A 10972-nucleotide genomic window follows, 5' to 3' on the forward strand; every position below is an offset into this window, starting at 1 on the left:
TCTGGACCACCATCCGGCGTCTCAGGAGGGGGAAGCAGTGCGCCGTAAACACTGTGTACGGTGGGGACGGTGCGCTGCTGACCTCGACTCGGGACGTTGTGGATCGGTGGAAGGAATACTTCGAAGACCTCCTCAATCCCACCAACACGCCTTCCGGTAAGGAAGCAGGACCGGGGGACTCGGGTGTGGGCTCTCCTATCTCTGGGGCTGAGGTTGCCGAGGTGGTTAAAAAGCTCCTCGGTGGCAGGGCCCCGGGGGTGGATGAGATACGGCCCGAGTTCCTCAAGGCCCTGGATGTTGTGGGGCTGTCATGGTTGACACGACTCTGCAGCATCGCGTGGACATCGGGGGCAGTGCCTCTGGATTGGCAGACTGGGGTGGTGGTCCCCCTTTTTAAGAAGGGGGACCGGAGGGTGTGTTCCAATTATAGAGGGATCACACTCCTCAGCCTCCCTGGTAAGGTCTATTCGGGGGTGCTGGAGAGGAGGGTCCGTCGGATAGTCGAATCTCGGATTCAGGAGGAGCAGTGTGGTTTTCGTCCGGGCTGTGGAACAGTGGACCAGCTCTACACCCTCTGCAGGATCTTTGAGGGTGCATGGGAGTTTGCCCAACCAGTCCACATGTGTTTTGTGGACTTGGAGAAGGCATTCAACCGTGTCCCTCGGGGGATCCTGTGGGGGGTTCTCCGGGAGTATGGGGTATCGGACTCCCTGATAAGGGCCATCCGTTCCCTGTATGACAGAGGTGTCAGAGCTTGGTCCGCATTTCCGGCAATAAGTCGGACTTGTTTCCAGTGAGGGTTGGACTCCCCCAGGGCTGCCCTTTGTCACCGATCCTGTTCATAATTTTTATGGACAGGATTTCTAGGCACAGCCAGGGTGTAGAGGGGGTCCGGTTTGGTGACCTCAGGATTGGGTCACTGCTTTTTGCAGATGATGTGGTCCTGTTGGCCTCATCAGACCGTGACCTCCAACTCTCACTGGATCGGTTCGCAGCCGAGTGTGAAGCGGCCGGTATGAGAATCAGCACCTCCAAATCCGAGGCCATGGTCCTCAACCGGAAAAGGGTGGAGTGCACTCTTCGGGTCGGGGATGAGATTCTGCCTCAAGTGGAGGAGTTCAAGTACCTCGGGGTCTTGTTCACGAGTGAGGGAAGGATGGAGCGTGAGATCGACAGGCGGATCGGTGCGGCGTCTGCAGTAATGCGGACTCTGCACAGATCCGTCGTGGTGAAGAGAGAGCTGAGCCGAAAGGCGAAGCTCTCGATTTACCAGTCGATCTTCGTTCCTACCCTCACCTATGGTCATGAGCTTTGGGTAGTGACCGAAAGAACAAGATCTCGGGTACAAGCGGCCGAAATGAGTTTCCTCAGTAGGGTGGCTGGGCTCTCCCTTAGAGATAGGGTGAGAAGCTCACTTATCCAGGGCGAGCTTGGAGTAGACCCGCTATTCGTCCGCGTTGAGAGGAGCCAGATGAGGTGGTTCGGGCATCTAATTAGGATGCCCCCCGGACGCCTCCCTGGTGAGGTGTTCAGGGCACGTCCCACCGGTAGGAGACCCCAGGAAAGACCCAGGACTTGCTGGAGAGACTATGTCTCTCGGCTGGCCTGGGAATGCCTCGGGGTCCCCCTGGAAGAGCTGGACGAAGTGGCTGGGGAGAGGGAAGTCTGGGCTTCCCTGCTTAGGCTGCTGCCCCCGCGACCAGACCCCGGATAAGCGGCAAGAAGATGGATGGATGGATGGATGGTATGCATGCTATTCTTGCCGTGACCATTGAAGTGTGGAGGTGCTGTATTATACATTTCACTCAATTTAACTGAAAGATCAGAAAAACCTAAACTTTATTGGTCACTCAGTCTGTGCACAGAATCAACATTATTCATTTCTGTTAAATCCAAGAATCATACAGTAATGTTTAGTTTTGAGGTTTTATGTTTTCATTAACTGATCATCACATACAGTCTATGATGTCAGTCCTCAGTCACTCGACTGTTACTGTTTAAACATTCAGAAAAACAGGAAGTCATGTTTTATTACTTTGGAGAACGGCAGCTTGGTTGTACATGACTGGTACGACAAGACTGCACCACTTGTAAACTTTGTTCCTACCTCGGAGAAAATCTAAAATACAAGAAAACTGGTGAATCCAGTTCATTTTTATTTAAGAACAAATCTATGTGTACGAGTGTTTCTTGCATCTGGCCCAATGAGAGTAACTGTCTCGGGTAGTTTAAGTCATCTTGATCTCAGTATAAAAAAATCTACATCATATAGAAGAATAAGTTTAAGACACATTTGGTTCATGTTCATATACTGAGGTACTGATACAGTGTTCATACAATCCAAACATTATTACCTGACTGGATGTGTTGCTGTCATCACTTTTATCTGGTGGGCTGGTGGACTCTGGGTTTGAGTTCTCTCCAGACCGACTTTTGTCTTCCTACACACACACACACACACACACACACACACACACACACACACACACACACACACACACACACACACACACACACACACACAAACAGTTGAGTTCAGTCTAAAAGAGTTGTTTCTTGTGTCTCAGATTTTCTCTCATGGTCAGTAACAGTTTAGTTTGTTCTCAGTAATAAATCAGTGTTGGAAGTTAAAAAGAGAGATGACTGCAGTTATTGATTTAGATTAAATGACGAACCTCCTTCTTCTCCTGCTCCTCTGAGTTCTTCACATCTTCAGCATCAGTCTTCCTCCGATCACCTTCTTCGGTTTTCTCCTCCGACTAACAAACAGCAGAGAGATTAGAGACATTTTACTTCAGTGAATATAAACCATTACATCATGGACTGGATAAACTCTGACTTCTGATTGGTTGTAGGGTTTAAAACTCTGTTCATGTAACACTATGTGCACTTTTTATTTTTTAATGAAGGTAAATGTTAGAGATTAAATTGTATAATAAACATCAAAGGTTGTCTGGTCTGTATTGTTACAAAAACACAACTAGAGACTGAAAGACCATTTAGAGATGTCAGAGAATCATAATGAGAGAAGTCTTTGTCTTTTATTACAGCTGCAATGAAAGTTTATCTTTAGTTTCTTCTGTTAATGATCATTTTAGTTTTGTGGTGAATTCAACATAGAAACTGTAAAGTATTACAGAAGTAGTTTAAATCATTTTGGTCTCAGTATAAAAATTTACATCATGTGGAGAAATAAGTTTAAGACACATTTGGTTAATGTTCATATACTGAGGTACTGATACAGTGTTCATACAATCCAAACATTATTACCTGATTGTTGCTGTCATCGATTTCATTTAGGGGGCTGATGGATTCTGGGTTTGGGTTCCCTCTGGACGGACTTCTGTCTCCCTACAGACACACACACACACACACACACACACACACACACACACACACACACACACACACACACACACACATGTACGACAGAAACATTCACAGAGATGAATCATTCTTGTTTCCATGTCATGTAACGAGTTACATTAATGTGTTATTGCATTTGTTGTTTTTTAAATTAGATGTCACGTTAGGATTCTAAAATACAGTTTAAACGGTGTTTCATCAGATACGAATGTTTGACAGAACTTTGAATGTAGATAATATTGGACCAACCAAATCACAAAAGTCCACTTCATAATAAATTCTGCCTCTGCCACTGATAGCAGGACTATTAAAAGATCAGCTGATTGCTGAACTGATGTTAAACTGTTTCCATGGATACTTGTCAAGCCAATCAGATCATTTTCACAGCACCTGACTACTTACACTGTAAACATGCTGCATCAATGCTAACAGCTGATCCAAAAGCAAAGAACATAATATAAACAGACTCTGACCTCCTCCTTGTGTTCAGCTTTCAGCTGTTTCTCAGATTCCTGAAGAGTCTCAATCTGAAAACGTAGACAAACAAAACTAACATTAGAAACTGAGAGAACAAGAGTTTGTTTTAAGTTGGATTCAATATATTCAGAATTAATGTGAATACTGTGATGAATGTGTTCAGATTTCACTTGTTCTTTGTGAAATAAAGATAAAATGATAAAAACAAAAAATAAAACAAAATAGGAGAGAAAAGCTTCATCTTTCGAGATTTAATTGAAACTGAAAACCCAAAAAATAGATGGTTGAAATCGAGATTAATATGAATTGAGTGAAAATTAACATCCTGTTAAATGCCATTTAACCATTTCCAGATAATTAGAATAAAATTAAGTGACCTGTAAAATAAAGTGATAATAACTCTAACCCATAATGTTTGGTTGTTTCATTGTTTGTATTTCAACACATATGAAGCAGAGTAATTCATTAACGTCAGCCATCTTCATTCAGACACTTCATTATGATCAAATTAACCTGTTTTACCTTTGAATTCAGCTGATTCTTCAGGTCCTTCACTTCTTTCTCTCTCTTCTGTTTCTCCTCAGTAGCAGCTTGTTTTCTCTCCAACTGTGAATGAAGAGAGACATGGAGAAAGACTAGATGAGAGACATGCTGTTTTTTAAGACATGGTTTATTATACAACACAATCACAGCTAAGATAGAAACTCAAGGCTACTTAAAGGTCTGATCACAAGAAAAAAACAACTTGGATTTCTTATATATAAAAAAGTTTTCATCACAGATCAATTTTGGTGTTTTCAAGTTACTATTCACATCCAGCATTTTAGCATTGTCACAGTAAACAGGGAGAATATTGTAGTTTAAAAGGAACAAAAAAGTGACTGTAAGATAAACTAAAACACTGTGTGTCAGCTGGGCTGATTATTATACTTCAGTGCTTGTTACGACCTCTCCATCACAGTTGATGATCTCAATGAGGAGTTTGTCTCCTTTGGTCCAACGCTTCAGGTCCTTCCATATCAGGATAGAGGGAACATGAAAACGGGGAGTACAACCATGGGCCCATATCTGTAAAATCCAAAGTTCACAGATTATAACAACCATCAACATTTAAGTTAAGAAAGAAAGAATGCAACAACATAAATTAATAAATCAAAGACTTACCTTGACAAACTTCTCAGGTCTGAGTATAATTGACTTCTCAAATGTGAACATGATGGGGTTTTCATCGTTGAGCTTCACTCGTAACCTCCAGCCTTCCAGTTTCAGGTCCTGCAGGAGAGAAATTGGACACAAGAAGGAGGATGAAGGAAAAACAAACAAGTTAATGTTACAGTGTTAAATCCATGAGTGTGTGACATTTAAAGTGTTGACATGAAAACAAGAGAAAGTAGATTCTGAGGTAAATACTGTAGAGGGTCGTTAGCTTGGCTTTAATGGTCCATTTAAAATAATCCTGGATACACTTCATCAATGTAGAGCTACTAAACCTAACAGTACATGTTCTCATGTTTATACACAGTTCATCCACACAAACACCATCACCTCTTTAGACTTGTTGGTGAGAAGGAGATATTTTCCATCTGGGGCGACCTCCACTAAGACTGGTGCCTCTCTCTGTGGGAGACAATACACACACACACACACACACACACACACACACACACACACACACACACACACACACACACACACACACTTCTCTGTTACAAAGGTACACACAGGAAAACTTGTTGGCTTAAAAGAGTGTCGACCAGTTTTTTTGTGTTTAACAGTATTTTATAATTTTCATGTACACTTGTCAAAGTATATTGTTTTATTTCCCAAATTATCTCTTATTGGAGAGCTGGAAGACTGCACTGAAGCAGTTTGATCTGTTTTCAACTGAGACTGAAGAGAGAAAGTTACACATGAAACACAAATACATTTTTACAGCCACTTCTTTGACACAGAAGAATAACACTATGATCAGCTCAGCTGTTTGGAGGTTCGGTCACTAGAGGAAACCCTCAGCTGTGCAACTTCCTGTCTAAAGGTCTCAGTCAGACTTTTATCATCAAGCTTTTTCTTAGTAACTGTCATACTAGTCTTCTTTTTCTTCTTCTTAATAATAATAATAATGATAATAATAATTATTATTATTATTAAGACCTTTTGTTTCAGATGTGGTCAGACATGTTACACTACTAATTATTTTCTTAAATATCAGAAATCTGAATAGAAACAGAACATTTGAGAGATGAACCTCCTCGTTGTTGGTCTCCTCCGTCTGTCTCTGCGGGTCAGTTTCCTTCCTCTGATTTTCATCACGGAGCTTCTGAAGTTCAGCTTTTATTTCTTCAATCTGGGAGGAGAGAGACAAGATGAGACATGTTATATTTTAATACATATTTTAGTGAACGTACAACAACAGAGAAACAATGAAGCCTGTGTAATGTTGTGGTTTTATTTGTGTGTCTAGTTTAAGCTGCTGGCATCAGATAAACATCTGTGAAGGTGTTGAAGTAACTGCTGGGACTCTCTTTTAATGACACAGCTGTAACATCCAGTACAAAGCAGCAGGTCTTAGGTGTGCAGCAGACCTTCTGTTTTGGTTCATATACTGTAGGTGAAAAAGGAAGGAGAGGTGGAATATAGATCAGAGTGTGTGGTGATTAATTAATACTCTCTCTGTCACATCACTGGTCTCATAGCTCTGAAACAGAGAAGCAACATGTGAACACACAGCACCACAAACTGAGTTCATGTTTGTGGAGATATTATATATATTTATATTATATCATGTTTCTAATGTTGCCACTTTTACTTTGAACCACAGTGATTTGAATAATACATCTATATGCAGCCAGAGATGCATTAAAATAGTAGTCTATGGTTTGTTTTTAAATCACAAAGAATAAAACATGAAACTCAACATTTACAAGAAAAGTAGTGAATGAACAGATTAATGATCAGTAATCTGTCACATTAACAGAATATCAAGTTATACAGTAAAGAAATGATTGTAGCAGCCTGCTGTCACTTGCATGTGTTACTAATATGTTGTTTTAAAGAAAAAAAGAGGAAACAAAGGAACTAAAAAACAAAGAAGTTTGTAACTGGAAATAAAACTTCAGAGGAAAATATACAAATATGAACCTTTTTGGTTTTGGTCTCAAACTCCTGCTTGGTCTGCAGATCCTTCTTCAGTGTCTCCACTTGTTCTTTTTCAGCTTTCTCTTTCTTTGAACCCTGGATCATATGAAGACATGAGACTGAACATACTACACAATGACCCACATGACAAACAAACATCTGACTTTTGTTGGATAACAAGTGAGTAAACTCAGTTATACATGTAGTAGAGAGGCTGCATTTCAGTTTGTTTCAAAGTTTTCTGTGTAGTTTTATTTCAGGTGTGAAAGTCCACTTCATAAAAAAATCTGCCTCTGCCACTGATAGTATGACTATTAAAGGATCAGCTGATCACCTGAACTGAGAATTGATTTTAAACTGTTTCCATGGATACTTGTCAGCCAATCAGATCATTTTAACAGCACCTGACTACTTACACTGTAAACATGCTGCATCAATGCTAACAGCTGATCCAAAAGCAAAGAACACAATATAAACAGAGACTGACCTCCTCATTCTGAGCTTTCAGCTGTTTCTCAGATTCCTGAAGAGTCTCAATCTGAAAACGTAGACAAACAAAACTAACATTAGAAACTGAGAGAACAAGAGTTTGTTTTAAGTTGGATTCAATATATTCAGAATTAATGTGAATACTGTGATGAATGTGTTCAGATTTCACTTGTTCTTTGTGAGAGAAAGATACAATGATAAAAAACATACAATAAAACAAAACATGAGAAAAAATGTGCATCTTCAAGACTGAACTGAAACTAAAAACTAAAAATTATACTGAACATTTTCAAAAAATGTGTATGAAATTAAGTGACCTGTAAAATAAAGTGTTACTGACAAATATTTGCTGGTTGTTTCATTGTTTGTATTTCAACACATATGAAGCAGAGGAAGCTGCAGCACTCACATATCAAACTCTGGTTTCTGCTGACTCAGCAGTTTGTCATTCAGGTGAACAGAATCAACATCACAGCAGTGATCAATTAAACTACCATCATGTATCACACTGACACACTGTGACTGCTTATGTGTGTGTATCACTAATATCTGTAATTCATTAACGTCAGCCATCTTCATTCAGACACTTCATTATGATCACATTTACCTGTTTTAGCTTTGAGTCCAGCTGATTCTTCAGGTCCTCCACTTCTGTCTCAGCTTTCTCTCTGTTCTGTGCCTCCTGCAGCAGTCTCTCAATATCATCTTGTGTTTCCATCAACTGTGAGTGAAGAGAGACATGGAGAAAGACTAGATAACCTTCTACTGGTTGAAAAGCACCAAACTCATGCGTTTGGTGTGTGTCAATGCAAGGTGTCATGATTCATCTGGAGAGGATTTCTGTTGGATTTAATTATAGTCTTTAATCATCAACACTACGATAACATGTAGCACAAAGCAAGCAAAACAAAGCTGAAACAAAAACCAAAAGACACACACATATGAAAGAAAAGCAACTGCAATGTTATCTTACTCTCAGCAATTTGCAGCGAGGAAACACCAGAGACTGGATAAAACTACATAAATAAAAGGAGCTAAAAATAAATCAATCAATCAATAAAATACAAAGTTCATTTTAAAAAAAGAAAATTGTTATAATAATAAATAATAATTAAAAGATGACAGCTGAATAAAAATAAATTCAAAGCAGAATTAAAAAGTTAGCATTAATGCGAGGACATAAAAATATACACAACTACAATGATACAATAAAAAGACTAAATAAACTAAAAGACTAAACAGTTAAAATAGATAAATAAAAGGATAGATAATAAAACCTATAAATAAAATCTAATCAAAAACCAGACTAAAAGGGTAAGTCTTCAATTTGCTTTTAGAAATGTTCACATTTGCAGCTGCTCTCAGGTCTTCAGGCCACTCCACAGACGTGGAGCGTAATAATAAAAAGCTGCTTCGCTGAGTTTTAGTTCTAATTTTGGGATTTAATAAAATGACTCTATCTGAAGACCTGAGATTTCTGGATGGCTCATAAGTTAAAAGCAAATCTGATCAATAAGTAGGAGTAAGACTATTAAGAGCTTTAAAAACCAATAAAAGAATCTTAAAATCAATCCAGAAGCACACAGGTACCCAGTGCAGGTCTTCATCAGCACACATGCACCTCAGTTCTGGAGTAGTTGTAACGGTGCAATATACTTATCAGCCAATCAGATCATTTTCACAGCACCTGACTACTTATACTGTAAACATGCTGCATCAATGCTAACAGCTGATCCAAAAGCAAAGAACATAATATAAACAGACACTGACCTCCTTATTCTGAGCTTTCAGCCGTTTCTCAGATTTCCGAAAAGTCTCAATCTGAAAACGTAGACAAACAAAACTAACATTAGAAACTGAGAGAACATGAGTGTGTTTTAAGTTGGATTCAATATATTCAGAATTAATGTGAATACTGTGATGAATGTGTTCAGATTTCACTCGTTCTTTGTGAGATGAAGATACAATGATAAAAACATGAAATAAAACAAAACATGAGATACTGGAAATCCAAGTTAATATGAATTGAATGAAAATTAACATCCTGGCAAATTACACTGAACATTTCCAGATAATTAGTATAAAATTAGATGACCTGTAAAATAAAGTGTTATTAACAAAACAATGTTTTATCATTTCTACATATTTCATTCATTCATTGTTTCATTGTTTGTATTTCAACACATATGAAGCAGAGGAAGCTGCAGTACTCACATATCAAACTCTGGTTTCTGCTGACTCAGCAGTTTGTCATTCAGGTGAACAGAATCAACATCACAGCAGTGATCAATTAAACTACCATCATGTATCACACTGACACACTGTGACTGCTTATGTGTGTGTATCACTAATATCTGTAATTCATTAACGTCAGCCATCTTCATTCAGACACTTCATTATGATCACATTTACCTGTTTTTGCTTTGACTCCAGCTGATTCTTCAGGTCCTTCACTTCTTTCTCTCTGTCCTCTTTCTCCTTCAGGAGCTCAGCTTGTTTTCTCTCCAACTGTGAATGAAGAGAGACATGGAGAAAGACTAGATGAGAGACATGCTGTTTTTTAAGACATGGTTTATTATACAACACAATCACAGCTAAGATAGAAACTCAAGGCTACTTAAAGGTCTGATTCATTCAGTATTTGAATTATTATGGAAGACTGGACTGAAGCAGTTTGATCTCTTTCCAACTGAGACAGAGGAGAGAAAGTTACAGATTAAACACAGAAAGTTTACATGACTTCTCACAGTAGATCAGGGTTGTGGAGGTTAGACAGTCTGCAGGGTTTGAACACAGGAGTACAACACTATGAATGTCTCCCAGAAGTGTGATACTATCTCTGTATTTAAATTATATCATCGTCTCCTCTCTCTTTATGATCAGACTCAAGCTCGACTGTTTGGAGGTTCAGTCACTAGAGGAAACCCTCAGCTGAGGGACTTCCTGTCTGAAGATCTCAGTCAGACAAACTCAGTGTCGTCTTTTAAATCTCTTCTTCAGAGTTTTATCAAAGACTTTTTCTTAACTGATAATAACTATTGTACTTTTATGTATTGTATCTTGTTAGCATCTTTGTTCCTGATCTTATTAACTTGCATTATCAGTTTGTTACTTTGTTTTTGATCTCCAGCTCCATCTTCAATTTAACTTCAATCTCAGCTTCTTTGCTCCTTTTGCAGCTCAGATCAGAGATGAAAAGAGACAAGATACAGGACATTGTTTTCTTAGGCCATGTGAGTGAAGGCACATACAGTACATTGTAACAGATAAGAAATTAAGCTTCCTCAGGGCTTCAGTTTACATACAATAGAACAAATAAATCTGAAGTGAACTGTGACTTCTGCAGTGTTTAATTCCAGCTATTAACACATCAATTATTTTCCTGGTTTTGTCCTGTCCTGCACTTTGGTGTATTTTTCTTCCACTACAAATGACTATTGTGTTTTAACTCAAATGTTTATTCTACTTTTCTTTTCTTTCCTTGTTCTCTTCTGACACTGCTGGA

General features: G+C 39.0%; 1 long non-coding RNA gene across 1 annotated transcript; it reads right to left on the reverse strand.

Moving 5' to 3' along the window:
- Positions 1-5600: 5600 nt before the first annotated feature.
- Positions 5601-10056, reverse strand: LOC128384190 (uncharacterized). Its single transcript, XR_008324065.1, has 3 exons — positions 9880-10056; positions 7466-7516; positions 5601-5733 (listed from the first exon to the last, which is right to left on the reverse strand). It is a non-coding gene; the product is annotated as an uncharacterized LOC128384190 (long non-coding RNA).
- Positions 10057-10972: the final 916 nt, after the last annotated feature.

Source organism: Scomber japonicus, chromosome 22, assembly GCF_027409825.1.
Source record: "Scomber japonicus isolate fScoJap1 chromosome 22, fScoJap1.pri, whole genome shotgun sequence".
In the NCBI taxonomy this organism is placed as follows: domain Eukaryota; kingdom Metazoa; phylum Chordata; class Actinopteri; order Scombriformes; family Scombridae; genus Scomber; species Scomber japonicus.